At 38.5% G+C, this 18,129-nt stretch overlaps 1 protein-coding gene across 3 annotated transcripts in view; it reads left to right on the forward strand.

Moving 5' to 3' along the window:
- Positions 1-4,448: 4,448 nt before the first annotated feature.
- Positions 4,449-18,129, forward strand: part of LOC124554727 — a 137,750-nt gene continuing 124,069 nt past the window's right edge. Inside the window, exon 1 of one of the 3 annotated variants that reach the window (XM_047128371.1) lies at positions 4,449-4,669. The gene's annotated coding sequence lies outside the window, so the exon portion shown is untranslated. The other 2 variants (XM_047128372.1, XM_047128373.1) reach the window with 2 other exon arrangements.

The raw sequence follows: 18,129 nt of genomic DNA on the forward strand, positions 1-18,129 counted from the left end.
ACTGCTGACTTCCCTTGCAGAACAAAGTTTTATTCATCCATAAGAATTATGAAAAGATACAGTGGCGAGCTAAGTCGGTAACTATGTAAAGTTATTTCCTCGAAATAAAAATCATAGAAGGCCGTGCGGCTGCAAAGAGAAGTGATTGCAGCGCTCCTGGCAGCTAGCCCCGAACTGTTTTGACTGAGTGGAACGCTGCGCCTCTGGTAGCCAGCGTACGAACTCCAAACGAATCAGCTGGCGGCATCTAGTTTATTCGCCACAAACTTACAGGTTTCGCAGGGCTATGATTTCAGCTCTCAGCGCACGTGCGCTTACAAGCGTCCGCCTCGCGCGTTAACGGCTCACACTGGCGACCGCAGCGAACGTGTTAAAACGGGACTTACATTAGGGCCCACAACACATTTATGGCAAGAATAATTTCACAATTAGAAGGCTCAGGGAGACCTATCTACGACAATATTTCTTTGCTTGAATAAGTCAAAATGAAAATTAATGAAGCGCCAGGTGAAGTAGGGGAAAAAGTATGGGGCAAAAATGCAAACGGTTTTGCAGAAGAACACTGGCCTGAAGGAGTCTTGTGCAGCTGCCAACATACTTAGTGGAAAATCCAGCACTCCTGATTGCAGCATTCCTGTCCAACATGTGCCGAAAATGAAGTATGCCCCTGTCACATCTGTTGATGTAGAATGTTCTTTTTCAGCGTATAAATTAATTCTGACTGCCAAGCGCCACAGTTCTTCACTAGAAAACCTAGAAAAGATTTTTGTTATTTATTGTGAAGCAAACTATGGTCAGAATATGTGAAACTACGAATGTATTAATTAAACCATTGCCCCATCTTTTTTACAGAGATCTTTATCTTGCAGGAACTCAAAAATATTTGGAGTTATGTTCAACATTAGTGTTGTAGATTGCTGTGCTCTGTAACTGTGTAAATATTCATTCTCCTTGTTTTAATGACTAATAAGATGTTCATACTGTCAATACTGTGTATTTTAATTTATTTTTATTTTTTCTGCATCATTTTTATTAGAGCCTATTTTAGGTTTTATATAGCCTAAATGAACTACTGAAGGAGCTTATTTTAGGTGCCTAAAACACACTTTTTTACGACCTAAAAATCCGTGGTCTAGTAATAACACCTAACCAGAGAATAATCGCTGGATAACTAAACCACTGACTGTGGCAGGGTTAGTAAAGTTAACCGGAGAATGTTGTTTTGACAGTGGTAGGAATAGTTACAGAATTAATGATGACAAGACTGTTTGCTAGAACGAGGAAGGAGAAGAAACAGGGACATCACACGAATTGTTGATGACTATGACGATTCCAAAATGTCGTTCTTCTACTTTTCGGTCTCGTGCATGAGAAATTGGAGTGTATAAATGAAGTGTGAAACTATTTCCTAACGTAAAGCTTTTTGCTTGTAGTAGGCCAAATAGGTACTTCATGAATTATATTCTGTTGTATTGTAAAAATGATAATCATTGCCAAAACAGTCTCGCTTATTTGGTGTGTGTTACAGTTACTGCAATATTAGAAAGCCCTGTTTTGTTTTATCCAGCACACAGTGGCAAAATAGACGTTACCAGATCAAGAAACCACACCAGTCTTGGGTACTATTTGCATTAACAGCTTTTTCAGTATTAGACAACGACATTTCTATTTTTCATGTAGCAAAACGTTTGACGAACTCTGATAAGGTAATAGTTCTTTCGCAGAAAGGTAAGCACTTCATGTAAAGCTATAGTAAGATTACATAGAAAAATCGCTGGGACCTAAGGATTGAAGAAATGTGTACTGTCTTGCCAGTCTCTTGTCTTTACTGGTTTTAGGCATCCTATATTTAATTTTATCACACAGAAGAGGAAGTTATTAGCTAATAGACAATAAAGAGTCCAGATTTTCTGAAGAGTTCTAGTTCTACTGATTACAAATAATCCTATCCAGTATTAATTGGGAGTTTTCTTTTTTCTTTCCTTTTTTAAGTGAGGGGCAAGACGTCAAACTGGCCTAGTGGGAGCAGGAGAGGCACTACAGGACGTTTTAATTTCCACTGGCCTGAAATAGTTTGATGGCATCCGTTACAAAATATACGCATTTGAGTTCCACGGAGCGAAATAAATCTTCTGCTCATAAGCACTGACAGCAAATTTCGCCACACCGTTCCAATGGATACATTTGTCATACATCTCACATTGATTTCCCCACTTATTTCATGCAGTGTTGCTTGTCTGCCAACACTGATGACTACGCAAATGTCACTGCTCTTGGTCGTTAAGTGAAGGCTGCTGGCCACTGTGTTGTCTGCAGTGAGTAGTAGTGCCTGAAATTTGGTATTTTCAGAACACTCCTGACACTGTGGATTGCAGAATACTGAATTCCCAAACAATTTCTAAAATGGAATGTTCCCTCCAACTACCATTCCACATTAAATGTCTATTGATTCTCATCATACAACCATTATTAAGTCAGAAACTTTTTCACATGAATCACCCGAGTACAAATGACAGCTCCACCTTTTGTACCTTGTGTACGTGATACTGCCGCCCTCAGTGTATATGTGAATAATATAGTGTATGCAACATCACCTCATCATGATGATGTGGCAGAATTATTCCTAGCACAAATATTGTAAGAGCAGTATATGTGTGCACGGAAAAACAAAGTACATTTACATAATCAAAGTGCCATCTTCTATCAAGTATGTGCGTATCCAGAGATCAAAGTGTATAAATCAAATAGTCAAGTGTACATACATAGAGGTGTAAGTTAGAGGTAAAGGACAATCTAAGAAAATATGTGGCATCAGAAATGTGTTAGTGTGGAAGTAAATGTCACATGACTGGGGCCCTTTTGCTTGCCACAAGCATGATGCACGAATGAGTATACAGCTCTCCCTGAAGAAATTTACTAATTTACCACATCTTCGTCAATTGTTGTTCTCTTTCCACCATTTTTATTTTACAGATTGGTACTCCCTATGGCTTGTACTGACAACTCCTTTCCACTATCCTCCGTATTTGCATTTTCTGTTACTCCATTTTAACTGCTTTTCTTTTACAGCTGGGTATGCCATAAGGACTAATAAAAAACACATCATGAAGTTTCAATTCTAGTTTTCATTCATCACTTCAGTCTGCATACATAAATGTCCAAATCCAGAACGGATAGAAGTTTTATGTCATGTATGTTTGAGTCTCGTAAAGGTCTGTGGAACCACATAGTTTTGTCTGATTAAAGAATCTATGCCTAGGTTTCAGGTAGGATTCCCCAGTTCCTTCAATGCTGAGGTGCTACTCCAATAGTTGGAGAACCTCTGCAATGTTGTTCAAATTTAGGAGGAATACCGAGTGGGGTGAAGCATGAATGAGAATTTGGATGGAGGAGAGAGGGGTGCTAGAGTAGTCCCCGTAGTTGTGCAAAGCCACTGCACCAGAGTGGCTTAGTGGTTAGTACATCTGCCTAGTGAGCAGGAGACTCTAGTTCAAATCCTGGCTGTAGTACAAATTTTCATTTGTCGCTTGTTGCATATATACGTCAATGCTATTGAAACTTAAAATTGTGACAACCCTACGATGGGTCCACTTTTGCCAAGGAATCCTATACCATTGCGTTCGCAATACAAATATCCAGATTTTATATATCTGATTGTACAAGGAAACCCGATTAGAGTAATTAACTACTATACGTTCACCTGTTTGCATCTGACAGCCTTTCCTTATGGCCTGGAAAAAGTTAGACACCCTTACTTCGCCGTTTTATATACATCTTATGCTCTTGATATATGGCTTTTTTTTGTTCAAGAAACTGCAAAAAAGTAAATATCGAAAAAAACAATTTTTAATTAAAAATAGATGTGTGGGGATATGAGGTGGCAACCCTAACATGTTTTGCTTATTTAGACGGAAGTTTCGTTCAAGCCGCGATCAATTTCTGCAGCTAACGACGTGTACATGCGACACATCTTCCGAACAACGAATACTGAATTTCGGAAACTGTATTCCGCTGTCGTGTTTACCTTTCGATGTCTGAAGCGGATTTGACAGCCCAGTTAAATAACCCGCCTTAAAAACAGCTGATAAAGTTTATGATATAGTCAGCACAACCGCTTCTGTCTAATGCTTTTACTTATCCTTCACTGCGCAAAAAGCCACTCCGTCCTTGTTAGCCGAAAATTCTTAAAGAAACAAGGCGAAATCTGACAGCCAATGCACATTTCAAAACCGATTGCATACACATTGACATAAGAACGAAAATCGATTGCGGAATTCGAAAACCGACAACCAGAGGCGGATATCCAGAATCGATTTTGAAGTATTTACACGACCATCTAGAAGCGGTATTTGGAAATCGGTTTATGAAGTCCGGATTTGGGAGCCTCTTGTAATCAGGGTGACACGGAAGCTGTGGGACCATCCAGCGAGCAAAGAGCGACAATTAAAAACTAAACTGCTAGGAGTTTTTTTTAAAATTTTTGAACTTGTATCTCTTTCTCGCTTGTTTGCTTTGACATTTTAGCGGCAAGAATTGAACAGTTGTCAGATTGGTTGATTGTTTCTTATGTATATGTACCAAAATATTAATTATTAGAGGTTGTTTTTAGCCGGAAGAATAAACCCATATGTAATGTAAGTTGGCTGTTTTTCAGCGATTTGTAGTGCAGGTAAATATGTGAACAGATGTGCAGGACATGTAATTAACTTTTTACTGATTCTGATACAACGCACCGGTGTCTCAGGTACTTGTACGTAACAAACTGAGAATATGTGTAAAAGGTCCCTCTAACGGTGTTTTGGTGTCATTTTGTGAATGAAGGTAGCAAGGAATTAGGTTCGTAGAACACGTTGATCGAGAATTCTAATAATGAATGAACCCTAAGTGCGTGCGTCATTCTTATGAAGAATTTTGTGCGCTTGCTGTGAAGTATGCTGCATTCACTAGTTTAAACCAAGCAGTAACAACGAATAAGACTGATTGGATTGTGTGTACTCGAAGCTGTGAACGTTGAGTTAGTGACAGGTGCTAGTTGGAATTCTTACAGCACAGTGCAGCGTAACGTCGTAAAAATGACAGTTAGCGGTGCTTTGTTGTTATCTTGTAGTCTCATTCTTTCGAAATGTTTACAAACTATATGTGCCAGAATTCTTTGATTCGATCTTTTGTAACAGCTGTTCAAATCTCCAGCTTCTATTTCGTTCAGTAACGTTTGTCCCTCTCATCATACCTTTTCTGCATAAAATATTCTCATTTGTGCTTTTGATCTTTAGATTTGTACTGCATACAACACCGTTTTTCAAATTTCTTGTCACCACAATTTTTTTTTCCAGTATCGTATCGTATTTCGTATTATTGAAATAAAAATAAAAGTGCGGTGCTGCAAGTTGCCCAGTTAAAAATACAAATTAATTAGTTCATACTATAAAATCGTTACCTAGTAATGCTTCAGATGAAACTAATCTTTATGTGCAATGTTGGTTTCAAATTTAAGCTGCTAGAGGTGAAAAGACCTTTCCTGTCATTGACTAAGGTGTCGGTGCTGAAGAATACAATATAATATGTTCAGAGACGCTATTAACCAGTATGGCATCATACAGTAATGTACATTGCTACTATCAAAGTACAGGAAGCCCTGAAGAATACTGGCGTTTTGAGTAGGGAAGCCGTATTTAATAACGCCACCTTCAAACATATTAAAAATTTCACAACATTGAGCCAGTGGGGAAAAAAGGGGTTTTTCATCAAGTACATAAATATAAGTACAGGATTTGAAAGGATGGAGGGAATAGTCATACTACCCATAATTATGTGCATTTGTCTAACACAACTTCCAGAAAATGAAATTTATCCTCCATATTTTCAAATAGTTTTGCAGTCTTTGTTGCTCCAAGGACGATCTGCTGCCAGAAGGGATGTAAGTTCACTGGCAAAATCAGTACAGAATTGTAAAGGTACCATCAGGATGAGATGCTTTTCCTCTGTTTAACAAGTTTAGTTGATTTTCTGTTACATGATCACTTACCTCAGTATCTGAAGATTGGGTGTCTGTGCAGTTATTGAAAGGACAAACTATCTTAGGATTTTTTGCCGTGAAACAATTGTGGATTACTGAATTTAGTATTTAGCACTTCAGTCTGCCATCCTCCGTTTCGGGGCTATTATAAGCAATTGGTGACTGTATAGCTCAGTTTGCCGACTTTGAAACTAAAGCTACTTACAATTTTTTCGTGGGGTCAGTTTGAAAAATTTTGCTTTTTAATTCATTGAAACCATCTTGCAGTGCTCTCCTTATGCACGTTTTGATATCTTTTAGTTTTTTTGCTGTAAACAACACTTAGATTTTATTTAAATCTGTGATGAAACTTTCTTTCCTTTTGTAGCAGCTTTCTAACACAGCTATTGAGCATTTCTTAATGCTCCTAGCTTTCCCAGAACTGTCTCAAGGAGAGTATTCCAAAAGATTGAACTGAACAAGGTGGGAGAGGGGTTAAGACGTTGGACTCAAATTTTGGAGGACCATAGTTCAAAGCCCAGTCTTGTCTAGAAGACCATTTGGATTTATTTTTTGTGGTTGCTTTATATTGTGTAAGGCCACTATTGGCAGTGTTTCCTTTTAATGGTACACAGCCAATTTCTTTCCACCCCCTTCTTTGATCTAAGCTCCATTTCTAATTAGTTTGTTGTTCCTGAAACATTAAATAGTAGCCGGCTGGTGTGGCCGAGTGGTTCTAGGCGCTACAGTCTGGAACCATGTGACTGCTATGGTCGTAGGTTCGAATCGTGCCTCAGGCATGGATGTGTGTGATGTCCTTAGGTTAGTTGGGTTTAAGTAGTTCTAAGTGATGACCTCAGAAGTTAAGTCCCATTGTGCTCAGAGCCATTTGAACCATTTGATTAAATAGTAAGCTACCTTCCTTTTCAAAAGGACTTATTTAAATATTTGAGAAAATATTTTCCATAGAACATCAATTTGACTCTTACACAGTTATAGAGGACTATTGGATATGTGATGTCCATTAGTAATGAGAATAATGTAGGCCAATGCAGGATATCAGATACTTTCATGAACACATATCAAAATTATCTTGACATAATTTTCCAATAATGATGCAAATGGTTCAGTTTATAGCATCCTTAATTGATTTTCTCTTTCTAAATGTGCACGAGTATTGTTTTCTGACTGTAACAATCTTGCGTTTCTGAGAGCCACACACAAATTTTTTCTTAAATTTTTACTCATTACATTTAACTGGCAAATTGGATGGTATGATTTTGCTACTTATTGAGCCTTAGCATGGTGATCTCTGCTGTCTTCCATATGGTTGACATACCATTTTGAAGTAGATAGACATTACATGATTTTGTTGGACATGGCATGCCTTAATCTCTTAATATTTATGGATTTTTTCACGCATTTTAACAGACTATTTTTTTTATCAGTATTGGATCTCTTTACTTTTTCTTTTATTCTGTCTCATTTCTGCTGTGTCATCTGAAAGTAACTGTACTGAAATGTACTGTGTCCTCACCGTGGTGTGTTCTTTTTTTGTCATGACAGATAAATCCATTACAGGAGCTGTTGTTCCACTGTTCACATTCTGGATTTTGTTATTTTTGTGTGCCATCTCGTGACTTAATGCCAAACTTCCATTGATCTTGTGTTGGCTATTGGTCACTTTCTTGAGAGCATCTCATTTTTCCCTGTTTAAATTGAATATGTACTCCTGTTGTCGATATTTTGTCTAGACCATTTTGAACTGTCTCTCAGAATAAATGAACTCTCATGGTAAGACTTCTCCCACTTCTCATTACACTATTCTGCTTCGTGCATTTGATTAGCTAGGTCTATGTTCGTATTTGAAAATGAGCTACTGCATTGCGAAATTTAGAACAATATAAAAGACTTAATGAATTCTAATTCTATTTCCTGTATTAAACTTTGCATATCTAGTCCCTTGTCCTCTGTTTCTTTGCTAAGCTAAAGCAATAATTTTGCATGCACATATATTATTACAATGTGGTTAGGTCTTCCTACAGCAGATATTTTTCATTTATATTTAATGTACATATAATGTGTATTTATATCTTGTCCAAATACTGGAATCATTTATATTTAATGTACATATAATGTATATTTATATCTTCTCCAAATACTGGAATAATAAGTTTGTGATAATGGAATGTCCAATCTAGTCCTTTATTTCTATAACAACAGTGTGATTGTTGCTGAAATGAATGTTTTTTGTAGTATTAACATGTATTTTAAAAACTACATTACTGAGAGTCATGCTATGTTAAACAATAGGGGTGTGCTGAGTAGTGGTTAAATAACTATCTTCAGCATTGGAGTCAAATTTCCCAGAGGTTGCACAATTACATTTGGTACTACACCTATTTTCCAGAACAGCCAAAACTCTGGAACTGAATCTCACATTTGTGAATTAGAGTGTACAGGTGGCAATCAGTTGTGTTGAAACTTCAAAATCCTGTGGCTCATACTAGCAGCCTGTTTGAACATGTTGCTGAGATGTCTATCCCAGAGCCTTCAGTTCTGTTCAAGAGAGTGTTGTATATGTTTTTGCCTGTTCCTTGTATCATGCGACAAGTTGCAATCATGTGTAATGTATCAGTAGGTTCACAAATAAGAAAAATTTTCTCTGAAAACATAACATGAGCTCCAACAGAACTGGGACTTTTAAATCTCAGTCTACAGCAATATGTGATAAATATAACCCAGCCACATACATACTATCTACACAGAAATTCATCTGTGGAGTAGAGTGAGTTGTCAACTAGAAATTATTTCACCTTGGTTTTAAATTGTTCATTATCTGCCAGCACCTTTAATTCACAGAGGAAGTGGTCCAATATGCCTGCATACTTTGTTCCTTTCTGTTCAAGAGTAAGATTGAGTTGTGTAATGGATCTGTTAGAAAAGTATCCGACCTTTGGCCAGGGGAAAAAAAGACATGGTTTACCTGGAGCGTAGGACACACCACCCACCACAAAAGTAGTTCACTTGGGACTCCCCACACTTCTTCCAGCAGTGCTTCCATTATTGTTTAGCTAGGCTGTCATTGCTGCCATAATGTTCTTTCAATGGTCTATTGAGTTTGGGGAACAGGCTGAAGTCCCCCGGGAGACATATTGGTAGAGTAATGAGCTTGTTGAAGCACAGAAATCTGGTTTTTCGCTAAAAAAAAAAGTCTAAATCATGTGTGAGGAATGAGCTGGAACGTTGTCATAATGGAGACATCAATTTACTATTGACTGCAAGTCTGATCCCTTGTGCCACACAGCATCACATAGACAACAGAGGATATCCCTGTAGTACTCTTTGGTGATTGTTTGACACTGTGGTGCATACTCGAGTCAAAGGAAGCAGTCAGCATCACTTCAACATTGCTGTGCACTTGGCGGGCCGCCTTTGGCGTTCGTGATGGGGATTGCTTCTACTGTGATGACTGGGGTTTGATTTCCAGGTTACACAGGACTCGTCATAAGTGATTATGAGGTTCATTACGTCAGGGCCACTGTTTGTGGAGTCCAGCGTGTCCTGTGAGACTTCGACATGAAGTTGCTTTTGCTCTGCTGTCAGCAGCTTTGGCACAAATTTTGCTGACACTCTTTTCATGGCCAGATCTTCGGTCTCAATGGAATGTGCCAAAGAGTACTGATGCCCGCCTCTTCCACAATTTTTCTCATGGTCATACAACAGTCCAGCATCACCACAGTGTTCGCTTTGGCAATAATCTATTTATTTCAGCATGTTGATAGCAAATCGGGGTGTAGCTTTCTCTGCACTGATGTGCTGACATAAACCCCTCCTAAATTAGTGTGATGCCTTCAGCATCCTGACCAAAAGCTGTCTGATCCTAATGGTTTCCACCTGGCTGTCACCCAGTTTCTGGCAAAATTTGATGCACTAGCACTGCTCCAGTCGTTCCATTATTTCCCTCACTCAGCTGACAGGACTGGAGGAGAAAAATCCACACATGCCCATGAAGGTTCAAGGATGGCTCATGAAAGTGCCCCAGACTCAAATCCATTAGGCGTTTGCCCCGGAAAAACCAAAAAAAAAGTTTGGGTACTTTTTTTTAACAGAAGTCGTATAGTGGAAGCTATTTTTGAACCTAGTATTATATTTATGAACACTGTTATCATTTTCAAATTGTGCCTAATTTTTCATAACCAACTTCATCAGAGGGTAAATGGGTATTGTCAGACTTTTGTTAGCATGCCTGATTTTTTTTAAACAGTTTCCTACATGAAGCTCAAGAATGAACACTGGATGCTATCTTTACATGTTTCTGTGCAATGAATACTTTGTGTCTGTGTGAAATTGCTCCAGAAAATTATTCCATATGGTATTAATGAATGGAAATATGCAAAGGACACTTTTATGATGTTTTCATCACCAAAATAAACAATTACACATATACCAAATGTTACTGGACAAAAGTGTTTGAGAAGCTGTGTGTGTGGTATCCAGTTAAAAGTGTTGCTCAGTATGCACACACATACTTACTCATTATACCTTGGAAGCCATAAACTTATAGTTTTCCAAAAGACTGTTGTGATTTGTACAGTCAAACACCTTAGGTACAAAAATTCTGGTGATTATGATGATGATGATGATGATGATGATGATGATGATGATGATGATGACAAAAAGAAGAAGAGGAAGGAGGAGAGTGTGACATGTGAATGGTATACTCTCATGACCATTAGGACAAGCAGAGGTTCTTGGATTGGACAAAGAGGAAAGGCTCTACCTTGACCTTATGGAGAAGTTCTCGTAATATACCCCTGATGTCTTTGTCCGTCTTTGGCCTGGCCTTCATCCTGTATCATTACGGGGTGGGCATGTTAATTATTGGATGTGGCAATGATAGTGGTTGTGTGTGGCTGAATGCCATTCTAGTATTCTCCTGACATTAATTAAGGAAACCACAAATACTGGACTATTGATGGTTGGACAGTAATTTGACCATGACTCCTCCCGAGTTTCAACTTACTTTATCACTGCAGTCATGTTAGGTTGAACGCCAGCCTCAGTGACTACAAAGTGTACAACTGCCCCTTCTCCATATGGGAATGAGAATTTATATTGTTTTCATATATGCTACAAGCCAATATTGACACAGATTTGCATATCATCTGAATGTTTCACGTAAAAAAATACTTTGAAGATTTTTGTAATAGTGTAAAATTTGGCATTATGGAAGTGTCAGATTTCACTTGTCTGCTTTGACCCATGACATCATCAATATGGCGGAAACATCTATCTCCAGCGCATACAAAATGATGACGATTATGTCGCTGCATACACATGCCAACAAATGCGAACAAAAATAAAAATGACACAAGTATGTCTCACTCCAAAAATAAAATGAAACTAATGGGACAAATGCAGGAAATAGGGGGTTTAGGGAAGAGAAAAGCTAAATATATAACAATACAAAACACTGCACCATTACAAAACAAATAATATAAAAAAAAGAAAAATTCAGCTTACAACATGACGCTCCAGCCACAAAACCAACAGGCATCGTACACTTCACTCGACTAATATACCTAAAATGAAGCCCACGATACCAAAAAGCCATCTGTAATCAAAATATGTATATAAAACTAACACCGACAACTCATACAAGTGGAATCGAACATTTCCCTTGACCTATATTCCTCAAATGCAGCTCTCAATTTGAGAGAGAGAGAGAGAGAGAGAGAGAGATAAGCAACCTACAAATCCGAAAAGTGGATCGAATATTTCCCTGTACCTACATAGCCCAATCACAGCTCTCGACACCAGAAACCCAACGCCTATGATTTCCGACAGTGGAATTGGACTGTTCTCTTTACCTATACATATCAAACGCAGCTGTCCATGCCTACTAGCAAACCATAAAAAAAAAAAAAAAACACACCCACAAAGTTCACACACCCACATAACTTACAAAACACCACTGTAATTAAAACCCTACCAACTCTAAACCCAAATACCCCATATTCACTAGATCAATTAAAACACCACCAAAATACCATAAAACCAACAAAAGCCTCTGACAGTATCACCTACGTTGGACACACACACACACACACACACACACACACACACACACACCAGAAAAATCTAAAATATGTACAACCTCTCACCCATAAACCAACCCCAATCCACCCTATATCACTTGCCCCCCTCCCCCAAAAAAATGTGGGAGAGGCAGTCCTCTCCAACATAATCTCTAAACACTCCCTGCCCCAGCCCATAAACTACCTCATTAACTGCACGAACAATTACCCCTTCGCCCTCCAAAACACACACACACACACACACACACACACACACACACACACACACACACACACACACACACCTCCCCACAGTCTTCAAAGAACACGAAAATTCAAAAATTCTCAGGTACACTCCTCCACCAGCGATACTCGTCTAAATGAGATTGCAGGTTGGAAGAGTGTGTCTTACCCCTCCCACGAAACCCCTCTATGATATTAGTACAAGGCCCAGTGTCATAATCTTTAAACTGAATGCTATGGTTAACTCTAAAGTGTTCGTAATCCTTCTTTCCCAAACCCCTATACTACGAAAATGCATAGCGTTACAGTACTCCTCAATATATTCCTCAACCTGCTGCACTAGTTCCCTCTTACTATGTCCCTGCAAAACCCTAAAAACACAATTAGCATACCCCCCCGCCCCCCCCCCCCCCCAAAAAAAAATAACAGACCTCCAGAGTCACAAACCAACCCGAGAACTGCCCCTCTCGTACTTCCTCTTACCAAACAGTGTCTCATCAATTTCAACAACCATCCCCAACCCACCCAACTTCTCCTTATACTTAATGTGCTCCAAACAAACCTCATGACAAAAAGAAAACCATTCTAAACAGTCTCACGCAAAAATTTAGAGGACCGATAACAAAAATAGTACATAAGCAAGACAACCTCCCTTATGGCCGACCTAGATTTCTCGAACCACGTACCATGCCTTATCAAACATCAGATATTGTTATGCCGACAACGCCACATATACAAGTCTTGGTCCAAGGTGCCAGAATTTCTGTCAACTTCATGTTGTGCTCACAAGCGTAACGCCGAAAATATTCGGCTATTAGCCCGAATTAGCCCTAAAACCTGCAGAAACTTTATTATGGACAATATATCATTACCCATAGCAGCACGTAAAGAAATGCTCATAAACTTGTCTGCTATATCCATCCCTAAAAGAAAAACACACACACACACACACATATATATATATATATATATATATATATATATATATATATATATATATATTAGATTTCACTCCATACAACAACCACGAAACTAATCAGACACTAAAAAAATGCCAAATATATAAACAAAAAAAAAGAAAAACACCCTAAATAACCCACTCAAAACAAAGCAAACACTTCCACAACCCACGTTACCGCACTGACTACCCAGATTCAGAACCATGTTACCATGGTGATAACCAAGACTCAAATGAATCAAATACTACATGTTAAACTCAGCACGTCAACATTCACCACCAGAGGTCAACGTCAAATACAACAATGTGACATCTACAAACACAAGCAACTCAAAACCACCTCACTGCAGTGACATCACATACCACAACACCATTACGTCACTGGTCAGAGCAGATGGGTGGAATCAGACGCTTCCAGTGAAACTGAAACTTTTATGAAGAATTTGTACTTCTTCCCAATAAAAGGCCCTGTTCCAAAACTGTTGAAGAATTGCAGCTGTATGTGTAGATATTACATTACTGTTCTTACTAATAACTCTGTAAAGCCCCTAGAATGGATAGTGAAATTTTTAATTGGCTTAAAGTGTTACACCAGAAGTTATCAAGCTGGCCTCAAAAAGCAGATGTTTTCATTGGGAACCTGGTTTACTGGGCAAGGCTTCTAATCTCCATTTATCTAAGTTGATCAGCTCTCGGTCTGGTTCAAGTATATCACCTATGCTGCTATTTTTTTGTGATATCATTGTTGCAGTTACAGGTAGCACATCTCAAATGTGCATCTTGGATAAAGAAAGGGATGGTGGCTTATTGTTTAAAATCCAGTCTTAAATGGCATTTCAAATCATTTTGTATTCATTGCCTCAAAATAATCAGGTGATGTGGCATAATTGGCCTGCGCAACCTTGATGTGTTGCTGACATAGAGCAACAATGACCTTACTGAACTGCTACTACTCTGCCCCACCATTTGGGGTGCCTTTACGTACGCTGCAACTTTTTTTGGCATGAAACTCAAATAATGTGCTACTGCATGTAAATTACTAATTACTGGAATTTGGAGTCCATGATATTTCTTAAGCTTCCCAGTCATTCTTAATGATACCAAAATGTCGGGATGGCTTTAACATAATTTCTACTAGATGGTGTCATGTAGCATTTCGCCTTCACTGCAGCTGAGGTTCAGTTTTCGAACATGGAAAAAGAAACCTGTACTTTCTATTTTTTGATTACTGCCAACAACCAAACTCGTGCAGTTCAGTGCTACCACAAAATTTCTGTAAGTACTAGAAATCCTAGCAAGATCCTAGAGCAATTTGCCTGCATTCAGACTGGATATTCTTCAAGTATGCAAGTAAATGATGCTCCCCATGCTAGTATTTACCATTATGGGAAATGATGTATCATGCGGCTTATTGAATACACTAAGATCTCTTGTGGGTGAATGATTGCCCCCCCCCCCCCCACACACACTCACTCACTCATAACTGCATCTCACCAACTACAGTTGTCTTGTGGAAAGGTGGCAGAAATGGAAATGAGCTGTGGGTTTACATGTAATTAATTCTGTGTGTCAGTGTTTTTAATGTTCAACACATTTGCTCTAGCAGTTTTAATAGTCTAGTAGGGACCATTATTCATTGAATAAATTAGTTAATGTCTGTGTTCAAAAGACACTGAAGGTATGAGCCACGAATATCTGGATATGAAGTTTCCAAGTGAGAAAGGCTACAGTGGGGTTCTGACTGCTGCGATGACAGAAATGTTACAGTTGTAAATATATTGCACTTCTGAAAAAAAGTGTGTCCATGTAGGATACAGAAGTCATAAAATGTGGAAGGAGACCTTGCAGAATAGATGACTAATGTTTTCTGGAGCCGTCTAGTCATTAAACAAAAGTGTAAGGTTGTAATCTTAGTGAAGCTAATGTAGTTCATTGAAAGCATCAGTTTTAATGTGGAATGTATTCATTAAAGTGTTGCACCAAATTATAGAAATGTTACTGTTATAAATACTACACTCCAATGAGACCGATGACCTCGCTGTTTGGTCTCTTCCCCCAAACAACCCAGTCCAACCCACTTGTTTGTCAATAGTTCCCAGTATTCAGGTTGATCATCTGTTCTAAATTGAACAGTAATGCACCCCTTGCAAGAAAGGTCACATGGGCAATTTCATCTCAAAGCATACAGGTCAACAGTGAATGTGTCACATCATTATTTCAGTTTTCTGAATAAAAGTATGTTGAAATGTCAAGACAGCTCCCAAAAACTAGAATATTTTAATTCTTTGATGATTTGTTAAACATTATAAATGTCACTAAATGAGTGTGTTTGTGAAAATGTGTTAACAAATGGAAAATAAAAAAACTGTAATAAGCAAGAAGTGCTACAGGCATGGAATTATTTTTAATAAAAACCTTTTTCACAATACTATTAGACATGGTTAACACATGCACACTTCTGAGCCTTTTCTCATCTTTGATGGGAAAAATAAGCTATGAAAACTTGCAACTTTTAGCAAAATTCAAAATTATCTTTTGAAAATATGAATAGTCGTAGAATGTTAACTGTCTTGGGAAATGATAAAATGGAAGGACTGCTAATTATCAGCTATGACATTAGTGCCTGAAATTCTTAATCCATCAAAATATTTCTATATAAAGATGAGAGAACCTGAAATTTTTTGATTCTTTGTAAATTATTTTCTCTAAAACCCCTATCCTGAATATTCTAAAAATTGCCTGATATGTTTGTTGCTCATTGTACTTGTGGGCGGCACAATCAGAATGGACAGTATTTCACAGTGCAAAATTTATGAAACTTTTATGTTCGACTTAGCTACTCTCAAGATAAAAAACCTTGACACTTAAAAATTTAAATTGAGTGCTGATATTGAGTAAATGTAATGTGAAATTGGTATAGCCTAGTTAAAATAATTACTTTAGAGCTTTATAAGTGAGAGGGAAACAATTACTCATTTTATTCAAGCATTTTATATTTTTTTTAAAAAAAAATTGCTGTGTTGTCTGAACAAGACACAGCTAGGGAGAAAGCACAACAGGCACAAAGATGCGAGCGCCATAGACACTCGCTTTTTGTGTGAGTTCCACCAGCGCCACGGGCAGTGCTGAGGATGAAGGTATCGACTTCGCCTTGGCCAATTGCTGACTGAGTACAACCCATCAATGACTGGATGACAATGGACAGAAGCCTGCTTGGAAGATAGGCGAGCAGCTCTCACCCACTTGGATATAGATCATTGTCCAGGGCTGACCTAGACAGGGAATGTCATTTAGTGGACTCTTCGAAGTGAACAGATGGCTGTTGTAAATTGCATTTGCAGGGCTGACCCTGGGGCATAGCTGTGTAATAGTGGCAGGGAGAAATTGTCTTAGCAGTGTACTGCACCAGAAGCCATTTCATGAATCCAGAAGCTTGGCCTACCGTAACAACAGTGGCAACTCAGCCTCCACGGCAGTAGGGATGACAGTTTACAAAACTGGTGACGAGGGCTTACAAAAAAATTAGATATAGAAAACAGCTTTGTGTATACATTTTTCTGTTTCTGGTATTATTCAAAAACTGTTATTGTCTTCTGTCACGATTTTACTTCTTTATTACATCCCATGAATTGCAATTGCGTACACTATAATGATCAACACTCCCAACACTGCACTTTTCAAAAGAATTCTCTCTTTTTTTTTCACATGGACAAGGATGGTCTAACAAGAGCAGCGCTTTGGAAATGGGAACTGCATACTGATCTGTTGATGATGACCATATGAAGGAACTTGCCGGAGGTGTCATAAAGGAGACGGTTACATCTTGCACCTTATTGGAGACACTAATTATTTGTCCCACCCACCACTGATTGTCATACACACAAGAGATGAAGTTGTTCACAACAAAGTCTTATGAAGTGTGCTGAGGTCTCTAAATTTCACAGACAGTAACAGGCTGCAGTTCGTGGAGAACTGTTCTTGCTATGTATGTGCCCCTCCAGGATGTTACTCAGTAGTGACTTGTCTGAATTCCTGCCACTGGCTTCATAGCAGACCAATCCTCTCTCTTTTTTTTTTTTAAATGGAATTCCTGTAATGTACTTTCATTTAGAAGCAAGTTTCATGTTTTGTAGTAATTTTGATGTGGTCTGTACAAATTCAATACAATCTCTTATAGCATCAACAACTTCATGCAGGAGATTAACTCTTGATGCAAGATGTTTACAGAGACCTCCTACCCCATTGGATGCACTTACTCTATGGTCTGTTGCTGAAAATATCCATTTTGTCTTTATTCCTGTACGATGTTTTCCAGACTCATAAAGCTGAAAGCAGTTTTTAAAATGAGCTACTGCACCATCAGTCACATACACATGTTTAGGAAATGTATAGTCTCTAGATGCTATGTCATCATGTAATGGAACTGACAGCATAGCATGCATGTACACTGTTAGGAATGAGATCATCAATAGCAAAACAGTGTGATGCTCCAAGCAAATTCGCAGCACATGTGAATATTGACACCTGCGATGGCTGCCAGTGGTAACTTCAAATTTCATTCTGCAAAGCAAAAGACCCGCTCTCAACAGAGAAGAAATGAAGAAGTAATGTCATATTCTAGGATGTGTCTGATTTTGCTTCTGCTATGGCCTATCTCTGAATTCTGCGTATATGATGTGCTCTTTTCATGACTCAATTCATAACCTCTGTAAGAAACTTCCCTAGCTCCACAGTCTTCTTCACCAACTTTTCACCCTCTCACAGTGCATACATTGTCATTGTCACTATCCTGAAGGTGTAATGTTTCAGTGGTCATCTCTTCAGCACCTCCCCCTGTGGGTCCGGGGGCTAGA

The sequence above is a fragment of the Schistocerca americana genome, chromosome X (genome assembly GCF_021461395.2).
Source record: "Schistocerca americana isolate TAMUIC-IGC-003095 chromosome X, iqSchAmer2.1, whole genome shotgun sequence".
NCBI classification, from domain to species: Eukaryota; Metazoa; Arthropoda; class Insecta; order Orthoptera; family Acrididae; genus Schistocerca; species Schistocerca americana.